We start from the raw sequence: 18,360 nt of genomic DNA on the forward strand, positions 1-18,360 counted from the left end.
GAGGCAGGTGAAACTCCCTGACCCCGCCGGGAATCGAACCCGGGACCTCGTGCTCGGGAAGCGAGAACGCTACCGCGAGACCACGAGCGGCGGACGATAGCTGTGACAATCATTCGCCCTTCGCGGCTGCCAGAGGCGGGGAGGCGACGGCGTCTCCAGGGCGCACGGCGCGTCTGCTGACCGCACCGAGGTCGGTGGCGGTGCCGTCCCGTGGCGAGGTGAGGCGAGGGGCGGGCCGCTCTGCGGGCTGCTTCTGGTTCGGGATCGGAGCGGAGCGCTGCGGCGTGGCGGACGTCTGGCTATGCGTGTCAAGGTTGGGCACTTTTACTCTCGGTGGCGACCTTCCTCTTCTCTGCTCTCCAACGGGAGCGAGCCGCAGCCACGACCGCCGGGAAATGCCGGGCGGGCTGGCGTGGCGCGTGCCGGCGCTCATTCGAGGGGGCGGCCTCGCCCCTCGCTCTGACGCATTCCGGCGCAAAATGTGGGTTGGTTCAAATGACTCTGAGCGCTATGGGACATAACAGCTGAGGTCATCAGTCCCCTAGAACTTAGAACTACTTAAGCCTCAGTAACCTAATGACATCACACACATCCATGTCCGAGGCAGGATTCGAACCTGCGACCGTAGCAGTCGCGCGGTTCCGGACGGAAGCGCCTAGAACCGCTCGGCCACACCGGCCGGCCAAAATGTGGGTGACATCTTAGAGAAGGCCTTAGTTCGTCACTTGTAAACTTCGCAAATTGTGTGTACAAATATAGTGACGAGAATGGCAACTGTTATACACTGAACCATTTTATCGTCCGCCCCCGGTAGCTGAGTGGTCAGCGCGACAGACTGTCAATCCTAAGGGCCCGGGTTCGATTTTAGGCGCTGTCGGAGATTTTCTCCGCTCAGGGACTGGGTGTTGTGTTGTCCTAATCATCATCATTTCATCCCCATCGACACGCAAGTCGCCGAAGTGGCGTCAAATCTAAAGACTTGCACCTGGCGAACGGTCTACCCGACGGGAGGCCGTAGTCACACGACATTTCTTACCAATTTATCGAACTCTACTCAATTGATATTGTGGTGTTTCCACGACTGTGAGATACGTAGGTTAAATCGAAGTCCTTGTGTTAGCTCTTTTTTATTACTTTCAGCACAATTTGGTAATGCTCGTCAGTACATGGTACGAATGGTGAAAACACTTGTCACATTCTTAATGACCGACGTACCAAACGACGTATTATAGCAGCACAGAACCTCACACAACATTGCACATCAGAAACGCTTTAAGGAAGGCACGAAACTTAGACTAGCCTCCCCAGTCACCTCATTTAACACCCATAAAACATGTCTGGTGTTCGATAGGAAGCCATATACTCTCACTCCAGCCACCAGCCAGATATATTTATGGCCTGACACAGTACGTGTTTCAGGCATGGCTAGAGATTTCTGAAGATGACATTCGAAGGCTGTTTGTTTGCATTCCGCAACCAATACAGAGCCTATTTGTGCCCAGAAGTGTCAGACCCCATACTGATGTTGAACACGAACAGCATTTCTGTATGAAATGTAAGTTTAATAATTTAATATCTGTTTCCTCATGAAACACAAACTTTGTTAAATATTGGACTGGTGCTTCATTGCGCAATCCATGTAAGGAAACGACGCACCACGAAGGAATTATCCAAATGGGACGGGAATTGGTAGATGTGACGTACATGTACAGACAAACAAATGCCTCCAATTTCAAGAACATTGGAACATTTACTCATGATAAAGAGCGTCACAAATTGAGCAAGTCAATAACGCATTGGTCCATCTCTGGCCTTTAAGAAAGCAGTTGTTTTGCATGGATTTGACTGATAGGGTTGCTGGATGTCTTCCTGAGGGCCATCGTGGCAGATTATGTCCAACTGGTGCGTTAGATCATCGAGATCCCGAGATAGTTGGAGAACCTTGCCCATATCGGTCCAAAAGTTCTCAGTGAGAGACATCCGGCGACCTTTCTGGACAAGGTAGGTTTTGGCAAGCACGAAGACAAGCAATGGAAAGTCTCGTCGTGTGCGGGCGGGCATTGTCTTGCTGAAATGTTAGCCCATGATGCCTTGGCATGAAGGTTCACAAAACGAGGCGTAGAATGTCATCGACGTACCGCTGTGCTGTAAAGAAGCCGTCGATGATAACCAAAGGGGCTCTGATATGGTATGGAATGGCACCCCAGACCGTCATTCCCGGCTGCCGGGCCATATGGCAGGCAAAAGTCAGGTTGGTATCCCGGTTCTGTTTCCCTTCATGGCAAGCCATCCTGGACTTGGATTTCAGTATGAGAATGACCGCCCGCTTTTCTTCGTGCTTGCCAAACCCTACCTTGGCCAGCAAGATCGCCGGACGGAATGTTTGGAGCGTTATGGTCAGAGCCCTCCAAACATCTCTGGAGTTTGACGATATAACGCGCCAATCGGTCGGAATTGGTCACGATATTCCTCAGAACATTCAACAACTCCGTCACTAGTGCCAAGTCGAATAACTTCTTGTACACGGGCCAGAGGTGGACCAACGCGTTACTGACTTTCTCAATTTGTGAAGCTCTTTCTCTTGAATAAATGATCCAATTTTTCTGAAATTATAATCATTTATTTGTCTGTACATGGACATCATGTCTACCGATTTCCGTCATATTCGAATAATTCCTTGGAGGTGTGTCCGATTTTTGTCTTAGTGTGCACTTCCGATATCCATCCGTCAGTGTATTTCGTCTACTGATCCTCACACCTACAGTGGGTCACATTGAGGAAGATTGTCTTTCATTTATGGACATAAACTCGACAACCAAAAGAGTATATTAGAAGAAACTAAACTCTCGCTACTGAACGACATTGCAAAAACACATGTAAGGTTTAAAGATTTTCTTCTTCTATTGTTCCCGGAAGATTTGTTTTTAGTTCAGTCCAGAGTCGTGATTGTATTGAAGTACTGTAAGGTATACTGAAATGTTGTCTAATGCTCGAGCACTGTACACTTCCGGAAAGGGGCAAATTTAAAATTCACTGTCCAGACGAAGTGTTACACTACTAAATAAAGTAACGGGATGTGTTCGGTCAGTTTGCAGATACATAATATACTCAGAGGCACAAAGACTAAACTCAAGACGTTGGTGAAAATGGAAGCAGCAGTCAGAATACCACTACTAAACATTCATTCTATTCAAATTAATATAGCTGGTTAAAATAACGAAAGTCGATACCTACAGTATTCTACATTTCCACCACACATTTACGATAAACAAAAACTATGTCAAAAAGACACTACCGGCAATAAATTATGATTAAAAAAGTCTTCTGATACGTCTGTTCAACGTTACAGTTTCCATTACTTTGTTTCATACCCTTCCTTTTTAAAACGAAACTAAACAGGCCATGAAGGCCCAATGGTACCGACCGGCCGCCGTGTCATCCTCACCCACAAGTGTCACTGGATGCGGATTTGAGGGACATGTGGTCAGCATACTGCTCTCCAAGCCGTATGCCAGTTTACGAGACCGGAGCCGCTACTTCTCAATTGTGTAGCTCCTCTGTGTGCCTCACAAGGGCTGAGTGGACCCCGCATGCCAACAGCACTCGGCCGACCGGATGGTCACCCATCCAAGTGCTAGCCCAGCCCGACAGCGCTTAACCTCGGTGATCTGACTGGAACCGGTGTTACCACTGCGGCAAGGCCGTTGGCCAAGAATGTATCAGGGGTGATCTAAAAGTTTTGCGTTTGGGGACGTTGCTGCAGCGTATATGCAACGCTGCGCTATTCCGATGCGGGTGGGCTAGGGATTAGTGCGGCATTCGTGTCTTTCCGACGTGTTTGCGGTAAATGCGGAAACTAGAACAAAAATGACCATATTGTTATACTTTTCTTGGCTGTCGAATGACAAACACTAAGACAGAACTAAACTTCGGTGTTCTGACGGGAAACGGTGTTACCACTGCGTCTACGCTTTGGCACCTTTCCTTTTAAGATGTATAATAAACAATGAAAAGTTAATCAAAACTGAAGGCCTATAAACTCAAAAATACTTAAATAATTAGTAGCAATATTTTTGTTCACATGTGAGAGTTGTTATGCTGAAATAGTCACGTTCGCTGCCAGAAATGAAGCTACAACATGCAAGTAACAAACACTGTTTGGACAGTGAAGTACAGCACGGCAACCATTTGTTAAATTTCTCACATTGTCCACTGTAGGGTACGCGGTTGGACCTAGTTTGAAATAATACAAACACGTTTCTAATAGTTATCTATAACACTTTAAGTGATGGTATGAAGTTCATTCAAAAGAATTGTATAAAATTATCTAGGCTTGTAAGTACTAAGTGGCTACCAACTTTGTATTATTAATTTTCATAATCCTTCACAACACCGCATTATTTCACGTAATTCAAACAATTTCCTTGACGTCTTAATAGGTGTCCATTCATACTGTCCTTTCTTCTTGTCGTTGTTTTCCACATGTTCTTTTGTTCGCCCATTCTGTGGAGATACTCTTCATTCCTTATCTTATCAGTCCACTTAATTTTCGACACCCTTCTATAGCTGCACATCAAAACGTTTTGATTTTCTTATTTTACGGTTTCCCCACCGACGCTGATTGACACATGCTGTGCTTCAAACGTACAGTATCACAAATTTATTCCTCAAATTAACGCCGGTACTTGATATTAAGGGACTCGTTAGACTTGTGGTGCTCCAGATTTCAATGAGAAGCACCGTCCACAGTTCCCGCTTGAGTTCAAGTAGGCAAGAAAAATGTTTTATTTAATGATGTATTTTGCTTATAATGTCTGTAGCAAAATGTTTTTTCTGTTGTTTCATGTCGCACAGGGAACGTGCTGGCAAGGTGATCCAACTGTGCACTATCGGCGCAGCAATCGGTACAGCGTGTCACTAAATAAAGTGGCGCCGACGAGCGGGGTGCGCGGTGGTAAGCACAGTGGACTCGTATTCGGGAGGACGACGGGTCAAGTCCACGTCTAGCCATCCAGATTTAAATCATCCTTAATCACTCCAGGCAAATTCCCTGATGGTTCCTTTGAAAGGGCACAGCCGATTTTAGAGACGGAACATAAAACCCAGTCTCCCTTACTTCCTTCGTTTTAAAAGGGCGCCGACGGCTCGTGACGGCGAGAACATCGTTCCGTCATTGTCAAATCTTGTCTGCAAATTCTTATTAAATTGGTGCTTGAAGCTGATTTATGTATGATGTGTTAGTTCCAAAGAGGTCTTGAATATGTAATCAAAAGTCTGTCAATTTAAGTATGTGTCGACTACGCATATTGAGTGGCAAGGAAAATATTTTTCAATTTTAATGATTTTAGAGCAACAGTGAAAAACCTATGAAGAATAACAGAACCTACATTCTCTTCGGAAATATGAATTGACATTTTTGCAGAAAAGCAGTTTAAAGAGATATACTTAAATATTAGACAGCAGCACACTCAAATAGTATCTGTGGCTGGTCGAATTCTATTGCGCGACGCGTCGTTGTTCTGTGAAACAGCGAAGACAGTTTCTTGAATTACGGCGACGATTTACATGAAGTTTCAGAAGCAGTCTCTTCTCGGTTAGGCATATTAAACGGTGCTGCTGTATATAAGAAGACAGGACTCCATTTTCCGTTAAGAAGAATGTAAAGTAAATACATAGAAATATTCTTATATTCTGTATTAAATTAATTTTTGTCGTTTGATGAAGTACTGTTCAGAGATATATTAGCCTTGACCTCAATGTATTAGAGTTGAGCTATTTAATTCTTTTTTTATGAAAAAAAAACAAAGTGTCTTACAGTCCTATTTACTTTCCACTCCTTCTTCAGTGTAGATGCATGTAAGAACGTCGTACTTATGTCTTTAAGTTAATTATTATTAATAATCTTGATATTGAGTAAAAATGACTCACTATTTATTAAATATGTACCATATATATCGCTAACTCTCGGTACGAGCTTATTACATGTTTCAGGAACTGAATTCCGCTGGGAAGCGAATGTTCGGTGACGTGACGATTACACCATCAGCGTGCTACTGTATGCATATCTGCATCGTTTCTCTTAAAACCTACAGTCCAACTCGTTTGTTATTCGATGTCGATATTCGATTCGATGTTATCAGCTACAGTGGCAGTTTGTCATATCGTATCTTAATTGAAAGCTAAAAAAATCACACTCACTCCCACTGCAGCTTTCGTGATTTTTGCCGCGCGGGATTACCCGAGGGTGTGTATGTATGTCCTTAGGATAATTTAGGTTAAGTAGTGTGTAAGCCTAGGGACTGATGACCTTCGCAGTTAAGTCCCATAAGATTTCACACACATTTGAACAGTTTTTTTCGTGACTTTACCACTTCAGAGCAATTAGTGATCTGAGGTACAACGCAATTTTGACATTCCATATGGAAATATCACAAGTCTCTGCGGTTAACACGGTCACTTGTATCTTCGAAAGAAACCAGCGAAGCATACTAGCCACTGTCTAATACGTCCGAAGGAAGAGTACAACGCCTACTTATATCCAAGGGAAACCGGCTCACCGCATCGGAATGGGACGCTGAATATACGAAAGCATATAATTATCCATATTACGCCAAGTAAGAGAGGACGCATCCGTTGGGATAAGTCATCGAGGATTATATCGGAACGAGACGCCTTAGGCTGATGAGAAGCTAGTCTCATCTTACAAAATGAGTACTTAATGTTGCAAATGGAGTTCCTGGAAAGAGTTGAGTGCGAGATGGTTGACGATTTTGTCGGCTGTAGACTAGAAACAGCTGAAATAGGAAATTAAAAAAGACCTGTATTTGATAAAAATCAAAATTGTCGTTCGCGCCTGTAGACGGAATTGCTGCAGACTGTGCACTGCGGAGCCAAAACGACGTTCAAAGTAATAGGTTCGTGAAGTATAATCACGCTTTCCGTTTAGTTAGCCGTTAATACTGTTTGAAGTAAAAGTAATAGCCATAAGAGAGAAAAGAGCGATTATAATGAAATGAAAGACGAAAATCGGCATGACAGTGGAAAGATAATTAATCAGTTCTGTACGTCAAAATTAATATTACAATAAAATGACGCTTATAAATCGGCATCGGACCTCGTTCTCATGTTATTAACTGAAGACAGGTTCGCTTTCTGGAACGTGGGCGATTCAGGCTGCGACAATGGCGGCAGATCCATTTCCACAATGCATTAAGACGACCAGAAAAGAATGTTTGCTGAAAAATATTAAAAATTATTAAATGGGGACAAGAAATAAATTTAATAATACAAATAATCATATTATTGCGATTTAGGTTATCTAAATTATCACCGTAAGACACAACCTTTTATTTCATCCGTTCACTGAGCTGCTACGGCAGAAGAGAGAGAGTACAAGAGAGTACAGAGACATTAGCATTTTTCGTGAAACAAAATCACATTGTGAATAAGTCGCATAACATCTCTAAGATCGGGGAGCCACGATACTAACTATGGATTATACAGCCTTCTTGAACGGCGTTGGCACAATTCTTCGCAATGAATTTGACACCACCATTCAACAAGTCACTACGTAATGTGTGTTCATTCCTTCTTTCGCTTGAACTCACATTTTGTTGCACTCACAAAGAGAGGGCGCGGGGTGAGTCTCACTGTTCTGCCTCAAACTGTGTGAGTGAAATGAAGTATATAATCCTTTAAAGTTTCTAAAATATTTCGTATGGGTGGGCCGTAGGAAAAGAGAAAACGCTCTCGAAATTTTTTGATTATTGCGAGCAATGCTTGAATGAAAACTGCACAGTTAGTTACGTGGCGCCGGCCGGAATGGCCGAGCGGTTCTAGGCGCTACAGTCTGGAACCGCGCGACCGCTACGGTCGCAGGTTCGAATCCTGCCTCGGGCATGGATGTGTGTGATGTCCTTAGGTTAGTTAGGTTTAACTAGTTCTAAGTTCTAGGGGACTGATGACCTCAGAAGTTAAGTCCCATAGTGCTCAGAGCCATTTGAACCATTTTCAAGTTACGTGGCGCAATCGGTAAAAGTATGGAGTGACAATTCCTGCTGCTGTCCAATTTTTTTTTCATTCGTTCTATTTTATTCCTCGCAGTGTTAAACTGTCAGTTATAAAATTTAAATATAGTTTGACAGTTCAATTTATGTACGTAAAATTAATGTATACTACTCGTATTTACAATTAGTTACGATTATTTTAATTTGAACATTGAATGTAGAGTAATAGAGATTGTTTTAAACGATTCTTCTCTGATAGTTCGTGGTTTCAAATATTTTACGAGATACTGTAATGGTTGTTACAGTTGTGAACAGCATTTCGCTAAGTGTTTGCGGTGAAAACTTATTTTATTGGAAGATGAAGATAGAGAAAGAGTTTTCTACCAGAGAAGTGACTGGTGAAAACATCGGAATTGCGAAAAAAACTTCACCAGTGCTCCTCGTTGCGATTATTTAGTTTATAAAGAAAAAGTCGTGATATCCGACAATCCTCCCGCGTCTGTAGGTCCTGCAGCAATAGCTATAGGTCAAGCAGTTGCAAAGCAGGTTATTAAAACTGTGACTGGTAATTTCTTAGTAAACGGTGAAGATTTAGTATTATAGACCGAGCCTGATAAACAAAATCTTTATGAAGAATTATGTTGATTTTCTCATTCTCTCTTTCTTTCTGTGCCCACATACACCTTTGCTGTATGCAGTCCTATGTTATTTGTAACCGATTCCTTCAACAAGTGCAGACGCGAACGATGATGATTACGATCCAGACGAATATTCTTCTCGTACATTGGTGCCCCTGGCTGATCAGAAGAAAGTGATCAGTTTTGCTGCTGCTCATCAAAAATCGTATCATTAAAATCACAATTTCCAGTCTTGAAAAAAAAAGGAAAAAAAGCTCTTCGTTTTCGTAGGAAAGAAATAGAACAAGGTGGCACTAGAAATTATAAATCGTCATTCATCAGCTACGAAACATAAAAAAGATTTCAGGATGCACGAGGCTGTTATCAACAAGTGACGACGTGAACATTACAACAATGGCAATCTCATTCCCATATTTATGAGAAAAGTTTCAGTTTAATGCTAGTGATACGTGGGTAAAACTCATCAAATCTAAACATTCAATAACACAGCGAAAAGTCCCCAGTTCGTCAGCAAAACTTATGCTGCAGATTTGGAAGAAATGATGGAAGCAATAGAGAAGTTTAGTATACAGACGAGACTTATAATTCTAAAATTCAAACCTGGTTATGTAATTAACACTGACTAGACTGGATGCCAATATGAATCAAAGTATAACATGACACTGGATTACAAGGATGGGAAGACGATTTTGGTGAAAAAACTCGGTCCCTTCAAAACCAGCCACCCTTTCACAGCGCAGTACAGTTTAATCGCTTCAGAGAAACAGTTACTCCTTGCGTTTTTATGTATACAATAGCTTCGAAATAAATTTAGTCCTCGAGTTACTGGTACCGTGAAGAGATTAGAAGAGGAATTTAAGAATGTCGTCGTTACTTGCTCCTAGTCAGGGAAACTAACAAAAGAGCATTAGGCAAATTTTTGAAACTACATTGAAACCATACGTTACTAACAACAAATGCCGTCTGTTGATGGATACGTGAGGAGGCCAAGCAGATTTGACAGTACATGATGAGCATTTCAGCAACGACGAAGGCTGTACTGTGAAAATTTCACCCAAATGAACTGCTGTTGCTGAACCCTGTGATGTGTATATCTATGGCCAAGTGAAAAATCTAATTAAAGGATTATAGAGTGCCCCTGATTTGCCACAAAAACAGCGAGAATTATCGTCAAGCGAAGATGCAATTAAAATGCATTCGGTCGTCACCTCAATGATTCGATATGCTTGTTATGAATCAAAAGTGACAGAGTAAAGACCTTCATTTAAAAACGTAAATTGAATATGCTTTCCATATTCACCATCAAAATTTCTGCTCATTCTTACGCGCTGCTCTGTTCTCAGATCATGCCAATTGTATTGAAATCCGTCCCTCCCTTCTATGTTAAACTTCCTCTCATCACTGAAGATCACTTTATCCCATTCTGATGTCTATGAAATAAATTTTTCAACAAACTACAATCCAACATATTTATGTTGTGTCAGGGCAGGTTTCTGCAGTTCTTTCTTGATTTGCAAGATGTTATCATTTGACGTAATTTGTCGTACACTTGTGGCAGTTACTGGCAACTGTAAATCAGCAACAAGGCGAAAAGAATAACGGTTTGTGGCCCTTGTAACCTTTTCTGTGCCTCAGATAATTTTCTACTTTGCCCATATTTTACGTACTGTCAATATCGTGCGCCCAATCTAATCACTGCACTTGAACAGTTGAACATCTTGACAATTTGACGATCAGAGAGTCCTATGTCCTTGTACGTACCGATTTTTGCTTTTTAACCACATTGTAGTGTTTTCCGTATGCATTATCACAATCGTACACAGCATGCGCTGTAACTAATGGTGTCTGTTTCCTGTCTGTAGTAAAAGCGTGGATACACACACTAACGCCGCACAGAGCCGACCTTCTATACAAAGTTCTACACTCTATCACCTGAACTGTTGATGTCTGTTAGTATACTGTACTACTGACATGAAATGCGACATCAATTGACTGCACTTGTCGTATGCTAGATTTCATACTTTTGCATATCATTGTGCACAACAATTCCAACAGAGAATGTTAATTTTTCCTGCAAATATCTATACTTTAATACTGATTTCCACTAACGTATTTTATCACAATACACAAACCAACAGATATATTGATTTTATTTACATAGTTAGAAATTGTTCATGCAGGTAGAGAAATGTTTTCTTCCTTTTGAGTGGATAGTTTTTCATGTCTTATTACGTCTCAATATTTAAGTGCATTAGATTAGCACAGTCTGTTTTACCACTGATTGATGGAAACGTAGAACATACGCCCAAGGAAGTCAGATGACAGGACCCGAAGGAGGTTAGCGGTCTGTTCCACTTAGGGGAGCGGGATCCAGAAGACGAGTTTCTTGTCCGTACTGTCCCTGGATGCTACGAGTCGACCAGGACGTCATTTAGGTAGTCGTCAAATCTTCCACATAGGCCGCGGTCATGAAACAACAATAATACTGGAATAATGCTTTTTTACAACTCAAGACGGTTGTGCTAAAACAAACGTTTTAGAGAGCAAAGGGTACAAGATCTCTATTCCTAAAACATCATGAGAATATATGCACACACACATTTATATATAATTTTGATAAATTCTAAGCGATTTAAGTGATTCTGTGCTATCCTAGTAGATGTGCTGAGTTTTATTCAGGGACGCGAATTTATTTTCAATCGCATAGCACAATAAATGCTTGGATAATGTAACATGTAACGAAAATTTGCGTTAGGAGCAGTTCGTGTCTATATGAAGTTTGCACGTGGTCTGTCACGTCAATGAAGCCACGGGGGTAGTCGCGCTGTCTGTGGCGTCTTGTCACGGTCCCTCCATCGGAGGTTCGAGTCCTCCCTCGGGCACGGGTGTGTGTGTTGTCCTTAGCGTAACTTAGTTTAAGGTAGATTAAGTAGTACGCAAGTTTAGGGACCGATGATCTCCGCCGTTTGGTCCCATAAGATCTTACCACAAATTTCCAAATTTCGACAATGAAGTCCGTGTAGCACAGCTGGGATTGTCGTAGGGTTTGCCGGGCGCAGGAGCGACAAACAGTTCCTCAGTACCGGCGTAAAATGGAAAACGTGTTAGTGTGATCGCGTTCATGTGAAATGCGTTGCAGGGTCTTCCAAGGTCATCCTCATTCCAACAGTCAAACCGCAGCCAGCCAGATGCTCACAGGATCAAGTGCAGGTAATTTAAGTGTTCATCTCCAATTTATACGTCCGTGTCGGCGAAGTGTTCAGGTGACACTTTGTAACGCCGGAAATGCATATCCTCCTATTTCCATCTATTGTACTATATTTTTTTCCTTATTTTGTTACCTGAAGATATAACATTTCTGTGTCTTTGTATATTGTAATTGTTTTACTATTTGTATATATATGCATTTATGTCGATTTATGTTGGTTTGTTTTGTGAATATTATTTGTATTTATACGCTGGGTCTGGCCTAGGGAAAACTATGCTATCGAACGAATACATCGATAGGTCGTGTGGAGAACCAAAGTGTTTAGGATCTTTGGTAGTGTTAACTCTGTCGCGTGGAGCGTGGGCAGAGGGGGAGTCTGGCTGGGGTGGTGCACTGGAGCAGGTGTGTTGTGTGAAGCTCCCGCGAGTTGCCGCGCTTTCGGGGTTTGGCAACATGTAATTGCGCTCGACTTGCGATGATAGTTTCTGACATGGTGTCGCGGACGGGAAGCATTAGCTGGCGCACATCAAGAGCCCGTTTCGTCTGGTGACCGTGTAGAGAAGAAGGCGCGCCAACATCCAGCTTCTGCAACAGCGACGGCCGAAAATGAGTGACTGTCGCCACCTCCTCGATCGACGGCTTCAAACCTTCAATCAACCAACAAGGAAGACTGGAAGCACGTAAAGTTTTAGAACTGTATGGCAGACCTCAGGTTTTCAAACTTTTAAAATTGTTGCATCACAAAATTACAGCAATTTAGCATGAACGTTTGTTGCTCATTGTCCCCATTGCATTACCAGGCAGGGTCCCTTCCTTTTCCGGAATGAACCCGAGTGTCGTTGAAATTCAAACGCCAGCATCATTCGATTTCACTGCTTTAATTTCAAAGATCAGTTAAGGTATTCATAGCTGGCTACAATATTTAGATTACACAAGCACAAATTAAGAGTGCGAGTTTTGTTACCGTATTTTAGTTTACCTGTGACTGCAGCTCAGCTTGGTACGTAATAAATTTTACAATTGTTAATTGTTCAGAATCATTTAATTCAAGTTCAAAGTTAAATCTCTTATTTCTAAATTGCGTAGATTCAAGTAGCTTTTGAAATGATTGTTGAGGTAGTCCAAGACTAACCGTATTTTACTGAATTTCGATGTGCTTAAGAAAGAAAGCTCACTATTAACTTCAGTCACTAAATTAACTTTCCATTTTCCGGTTTTATTAATTCTTTTGCAAAATTAAGTCAGAGTATAGCAAAATTTATTACTTCTGACAAACTTTCAGTTTTCGCACTACACGTGTCAACCTTCAGTTGACATGCTTCTAGTGATAATTGTATGTGTAATAACCTTTCTTTTTCAGTTACTATAGTAATTGTCCTTAGGACTGGCGACTGTAATTTCCCCCAAATCTCAAATATCTAATTACCGCTAGTTAATTGTTAACGTAACGGCCGCACATTTACTTTCTTTATTAACTTTACCCCTTTTCAAAATTAATTTCCACCAGTTTCATTGGCATTTTTCCTTTCATTTAGATGTAACCCTTTCCTCCCTCTTTACCGACAAATTAACTTCGGTGACGATTGCTTTTCCCAAATTTCCATTAGGTACACGTGGTTTCATTTTTCACTGTCATTAAGGTCGATAAGTGAGGGGGAGGTTACAACTTGCCAAACACAGGATTCCACTTACACTTTATGTCTCTCACAGGTTCTCCACCTCTGTCACACACACTTAATGGTTCATTTTTTAACACGTTTTAACTTCACTGTAACTTAAATGAAAAGTTTCTTATTCAGAGCTTTGTCACTTACATTACACAGTTTAAAGCTAGCGTCCCAGATGATCTCGCTATTACTCGTGAAATCAAAAATAATTTCGTCGTATTTACATAAAGAAGTCAGTATTTCATATTTATTTCTCAGTCTTCTCCTTGTCCCGTAGAAGAAGACCTACATTGGACTTCCAATTTAATGAGCAAATGTTCTGGTGAAGTCAAGCCTATTTTGCTTTAAAGTTTTCGACCAAGCGGGTTCATCACTATTTTTGGTTTGGGGAACAGGCATTTCCTGTACCAAGAAGTAGAAAATCTGCGCATAGCAGACAAAAGACTGGCGTATGCGCAGAAATACAAGTAAAGCAAACCGAAAATAGAGAACAGCTCAAACTAAGGATCATTGGTTCTTAGCATATGTACAATGACAACTTCATGGTTAAATATTCTTCTGTCCCTCATCCCCCTCGTACAAACACGTATCTACTTAAATCTAATGAATCAGAGCCCAATCTAGGCTCAAGGATTTCATTTTTCAAAAACAGATTGGCAGAACATAGTGAATATACATATTAAGGTGCTGATTCCATCAACAATATTTACATTTCACTGTTAGTGCTCTTTTCGAGCTCATACTAGTTTTAATCAGTTCAAGGTCATGGTTAAGTGACCATTCTTTTGCATAATAGAACTTAAAGACTAATATATACACCTACTTACACTAATTGTCCACTAATGAATAAATAGCAATTAAGTAAAAATTGAGGACTACTTACTAGATTTTGTCTGAAGAGAACAAGAGTCCAAGAGTCCAAGAGTCCTTTCATAAATACACATCCTAGCTTGACACTTCAATGCTTTTCATCTCAGTTTTCTGTTAATTCCACATTTAAGCACACTGTACCTACAGTAAGAAGAATCGTAATTTCTTTGCAAATGTAGTTTTTCATGTAATTATTCACAGGACTTTTGGTCCGACAGTGATTTGTTCAGTTAATAATAGCAGTATTCGTTGAAGTCAACAAAACCTGCACATATTTCAGCAGCTGACGATGTCAGAAGTGTATATTAGAGCAGGCATACTTTAAGCAGTGATCTATTTCTTTTTACTTTTCTTACACATATCCGATTAATCAAAAATTCACACTATAAAAGCATAGTTCTCGTTGTTTGTTTACTTCAGTTTTCACTCGTGTCATCTGTAGACGACGTCATTATATCTAATGCTTTCTCAAATCAGAGAACAAGTTCATTACACTTATACATATAGATATCTTCACAGACCCTGGTTACAAAATCTTTTAATGTTACCAGATTTAGGAAAGGAAAAAATGCAACTACCTCAGTGTCACATATTGACTATTCAATAGGGCCTTGCATAGAGAAATTTCTATTCGCTATTTCTGTTAAGTAATTCAGACGATTTCGCGCGAGATTTAGGTAGTATTGTTTTTCTAGCTAAATGAACATGACCTAACCTTTTTTCGCACTTGTTTTTTTTATTCTAATTCTGGCTTGATCAGTGAGTGCAACACGGCTATTCCTTACCTCTTCTTCTAGAGTAGGTCCTTGTTTAGGCAGATGTGGCAAGGGGTTTATACATTCTTTGGTTTCCTTATGGTTATTAAGTAATTCAGCAAGTGTGTATGGTGTTGTGTAAATAGATAAAATATTTACAATATTTTTCAAGTGGTTCAATAAATTCTATCCATCACATGTGTCGTGTACTAGCATAAGTTCTTATAAATCGATTAAATTCTCTGAAAATACGTTCAGCCAAGTTACTTTGAGGGTGGTACTGGGATACCAAAATATGCTTAAAACTAGTCTTCTAGAAAAGTTTTCCATTTCTTGCATGTAAAATTCGATACATTGTTTTTGAAGAATGTGACCGTCGTAACTGTTGTTATATAATGTTTGAAGATCCTCCTAATAATAGTAGATGGTGATGTCGGTCTTGTAACATACAGCCGGACATATTTCGAGAAGAGGCCGTACGGAGCTACTAAATAATTCCGTGTAGCGATGAACCGGCCACGGCGTGCCGAACTCCACGCGTGCAGCGAGTGCGAGTCGCGTGCGAGCTAAGTTCCGGCCTCTCACTCTGCTTTGCTCAGCCCCATCTCGGAAGTACGCAGAACAGCGCAACATTTCATTTAGCATTGCGGTGCGGCATTTTTCTGCCGCTACAACTCTCCGAGTTCAGCAGAATCGTGCTGTCAGCGCCGTTTAACCTTCACTGTTTGTTCGTGGAATGAAAGGCGTTAACAGGTCCAGTGGCTATTTGCAAAAAAATAGGCAGTACAGCCATCTATCGTCGCAATCCTTTAAAATGAATGGGAATAACAGAAGAGAGGGATAAGATTTCTCAGTTCACATAAGCGACAGGTACTGCATATTTGCTATGAAACGACATTACAGTACCATGCAGAAAGAATTTATAGATTTAGTTGTCAACGAAAGAGCAGAAACAATCGACAGACGGGGTTCATTGTTCTGTAATTCGAGGAGCACTTTCCGCTAAATTTGCAGACCTGGAGCAAGTGAAGAAATTGACGGTAGGAAAAGTAAAATTTCTGAAGTCGCACGCATTATTCCGTTGTCAGTTGCAACAGTTTTCAATAGAACTGATTGAGGAGTATGGAGATTTCATATATCACTGCTAAGTACGTTCTTTAAGTCAAGGGGCATGTCTGGAACGATTTTCCGTTTTCAAACTCGCTATTGCTGAATTTATTAAGGAAAAAGGAATGCAGGAAGGTAATTTAGAACATTTTAATCGGTTTGGCTACACACTGCCCACAGTAAGACATGGCAAGGTAACTTTTTCCTGATATGTTGGGGATGCATTTACAAAGAAAACTGCATTTTAAAAGGGCCCACCTGACAAAGACAGTCAGTTCCCTAAGCTCAATGGCGTTAAAGAAAAAGCGAGGTTTGAAGAATTCACTGTGAGCTTGAAAGAATTACAAGGATGGATTTATAAAGATTTTGAGGACACTATAAATCCTACCTGTTTCCGAGACAGTTTGCTGTTTTAGTTGAAAGTGCCCCTCTGCATGTGCAGATGTAATTAATAGACCTGCAAGGGAATTACAGTTTTAATGACACATATTTTTACGTTGAAACAGTCCACGACGTCTACATTGATTTCCTCAGGTAGAGTTTCCAAGTCTCCATAATGAAGTTGCAAAAGTGGTACAATATTTCGATCGACATATTTGTGTGAAAGATCTTTTTTCGATTATGAGACTAAATAAGTAACAATTACGTGGCAACTTGAGTTTAAAACTCTGTGAAATTGCAACTGTCCGTATGCCGACAGTTTGTATCAGGTAAAAATTATATTATGTCTACAGTGCGACTAAAATAATTATATAATGTTGAAAACTTGTTTTTTTTGTGACTTATTTTGTGGAGAAACGTGAAGTATAAAACGAAGTAGCATGCAGTATGTCGGCACTGCCATTTAAATGCGGCGCATTCGCAGCTTTCCCCTCTTCCCCCTCTTCACACTCAGACAGGGTGGTGTGATGGTGGGGGAAATTTGAAGCGAGGATGAGCACTTTGGCACTCGTTACCGGCCATGCGATGCGAGACGAAATCTAAATCAGCGGCTCTTATTAGTAGGCTTTGCTTTTCGACACATTAGAAAGTTTTTAACAGCTGTTATACTTCGTATATTCGCAAAGTAGCAATATAAATTCACTTTGTGCGACCATAATGACCTGAAACATAATGACTATGACTAACTAACGTTGCTCTACAAGTATATGGAATCCACTCACACCAGTTGTCGCCAGAAACATTAAGTCTGTGGAATAAAATATTGTTTTGCGATTTGTAATGATGTAAAATTTTCTCAGGTGGGTATTGTGTAAGTACAGATGTTATTTCAAGCCACTTCCTATGTCACCACGTTGTTGCACGTATCTATATAGTATAGTATCTATATAGTATAGTATCTATATAGTATAGTATCTATATAGTATAGTAGTGGTGTCTCTTATTAACAATTTTCTGTAATCAGTAATTTATCCCGTTAAATCCGAAAGATTGGTCAGTCCTTGCAGTAGAAATGACAAAAAGTTAGCTACAGCATTATTCTTACCTTTTACAAGCATTTTTTCGGAACTGTATTCCTGAAGAAAAGCTGCTTACCTCGTAATCCCAGGGTATAGTAGCTTACATGTCAATAAAAAACTCAGCGCATGGTGGTCACGAAATATCTTAATGTCCTTTCCGTAAATGTAATAACTGGCCTTTGTAAAATCCCAAATTACAGACAGAGCTTCTAACTCAGTACCAGAATATCCACCTTCACACTCTGAAAGCGTTCTGTTAGTAAAACTAATCATCTGTTCTTTACAGGCATTTAAAACAGATGTGCACCAATTACTGGAAAGGGCGCACCTATGGCAATGCAAAAATCTAAATCCGTATTGGGATGACATAAGATCTAAAAATTTACTAAAACATTCATTACTGCATCGAAATCTGCTCGGCAGTTTTCTGGCCAGTGCTATACGACATTCTTTCTTAATAGACTCAACAGCGTTAGACTATTAAGTAACTGTACAGGTACAAAATGACGGAAGAGGAACAAAGGCCTGGAAAAGCTTTCAACTGTCGTTTTGTGTTTGGAGCTGGAAAATTTTCACTGCACTGATCAGGGTCAGGTGTTATTCTCGCAGGAGATATGAAATGAATCATGATTTTATTCCCTCTCGACCA

At 40.7% G+C, this 18,360-nt stretch overlaps 1 pseudogene; it reads right to left on the reverse strand.

Annotated features, from left to right (window-relative positions):
• Positions 1-3,591: 3,591 nt before the first annotated feature.
• On the reverse strand, positions 3,592-3,709 carry LOC126102353 (5S ribosomal RNA; annotated as a pseudogene).
• Between the last annotated feature and the right edge of the window lie 14,651 nt (positions 3,710-18,360).

Source organism: Schistocerca cancellata, chromosome 1 (genome assembly GCF_023864275.1).
Source record: "Schistocerca cancellata isolate TAMUIC-IGC-003103 chromosome 1, iqSchCanc2.1, whole genome shotgun sequence".
NCBI classification, from domain to species: domain Eukaryota; kingdom Metazoa; phylum Arthropoda; class Insecta; order Orthoptera; family Acrididae; genus Schistocerca; species Schistocerca cancellata.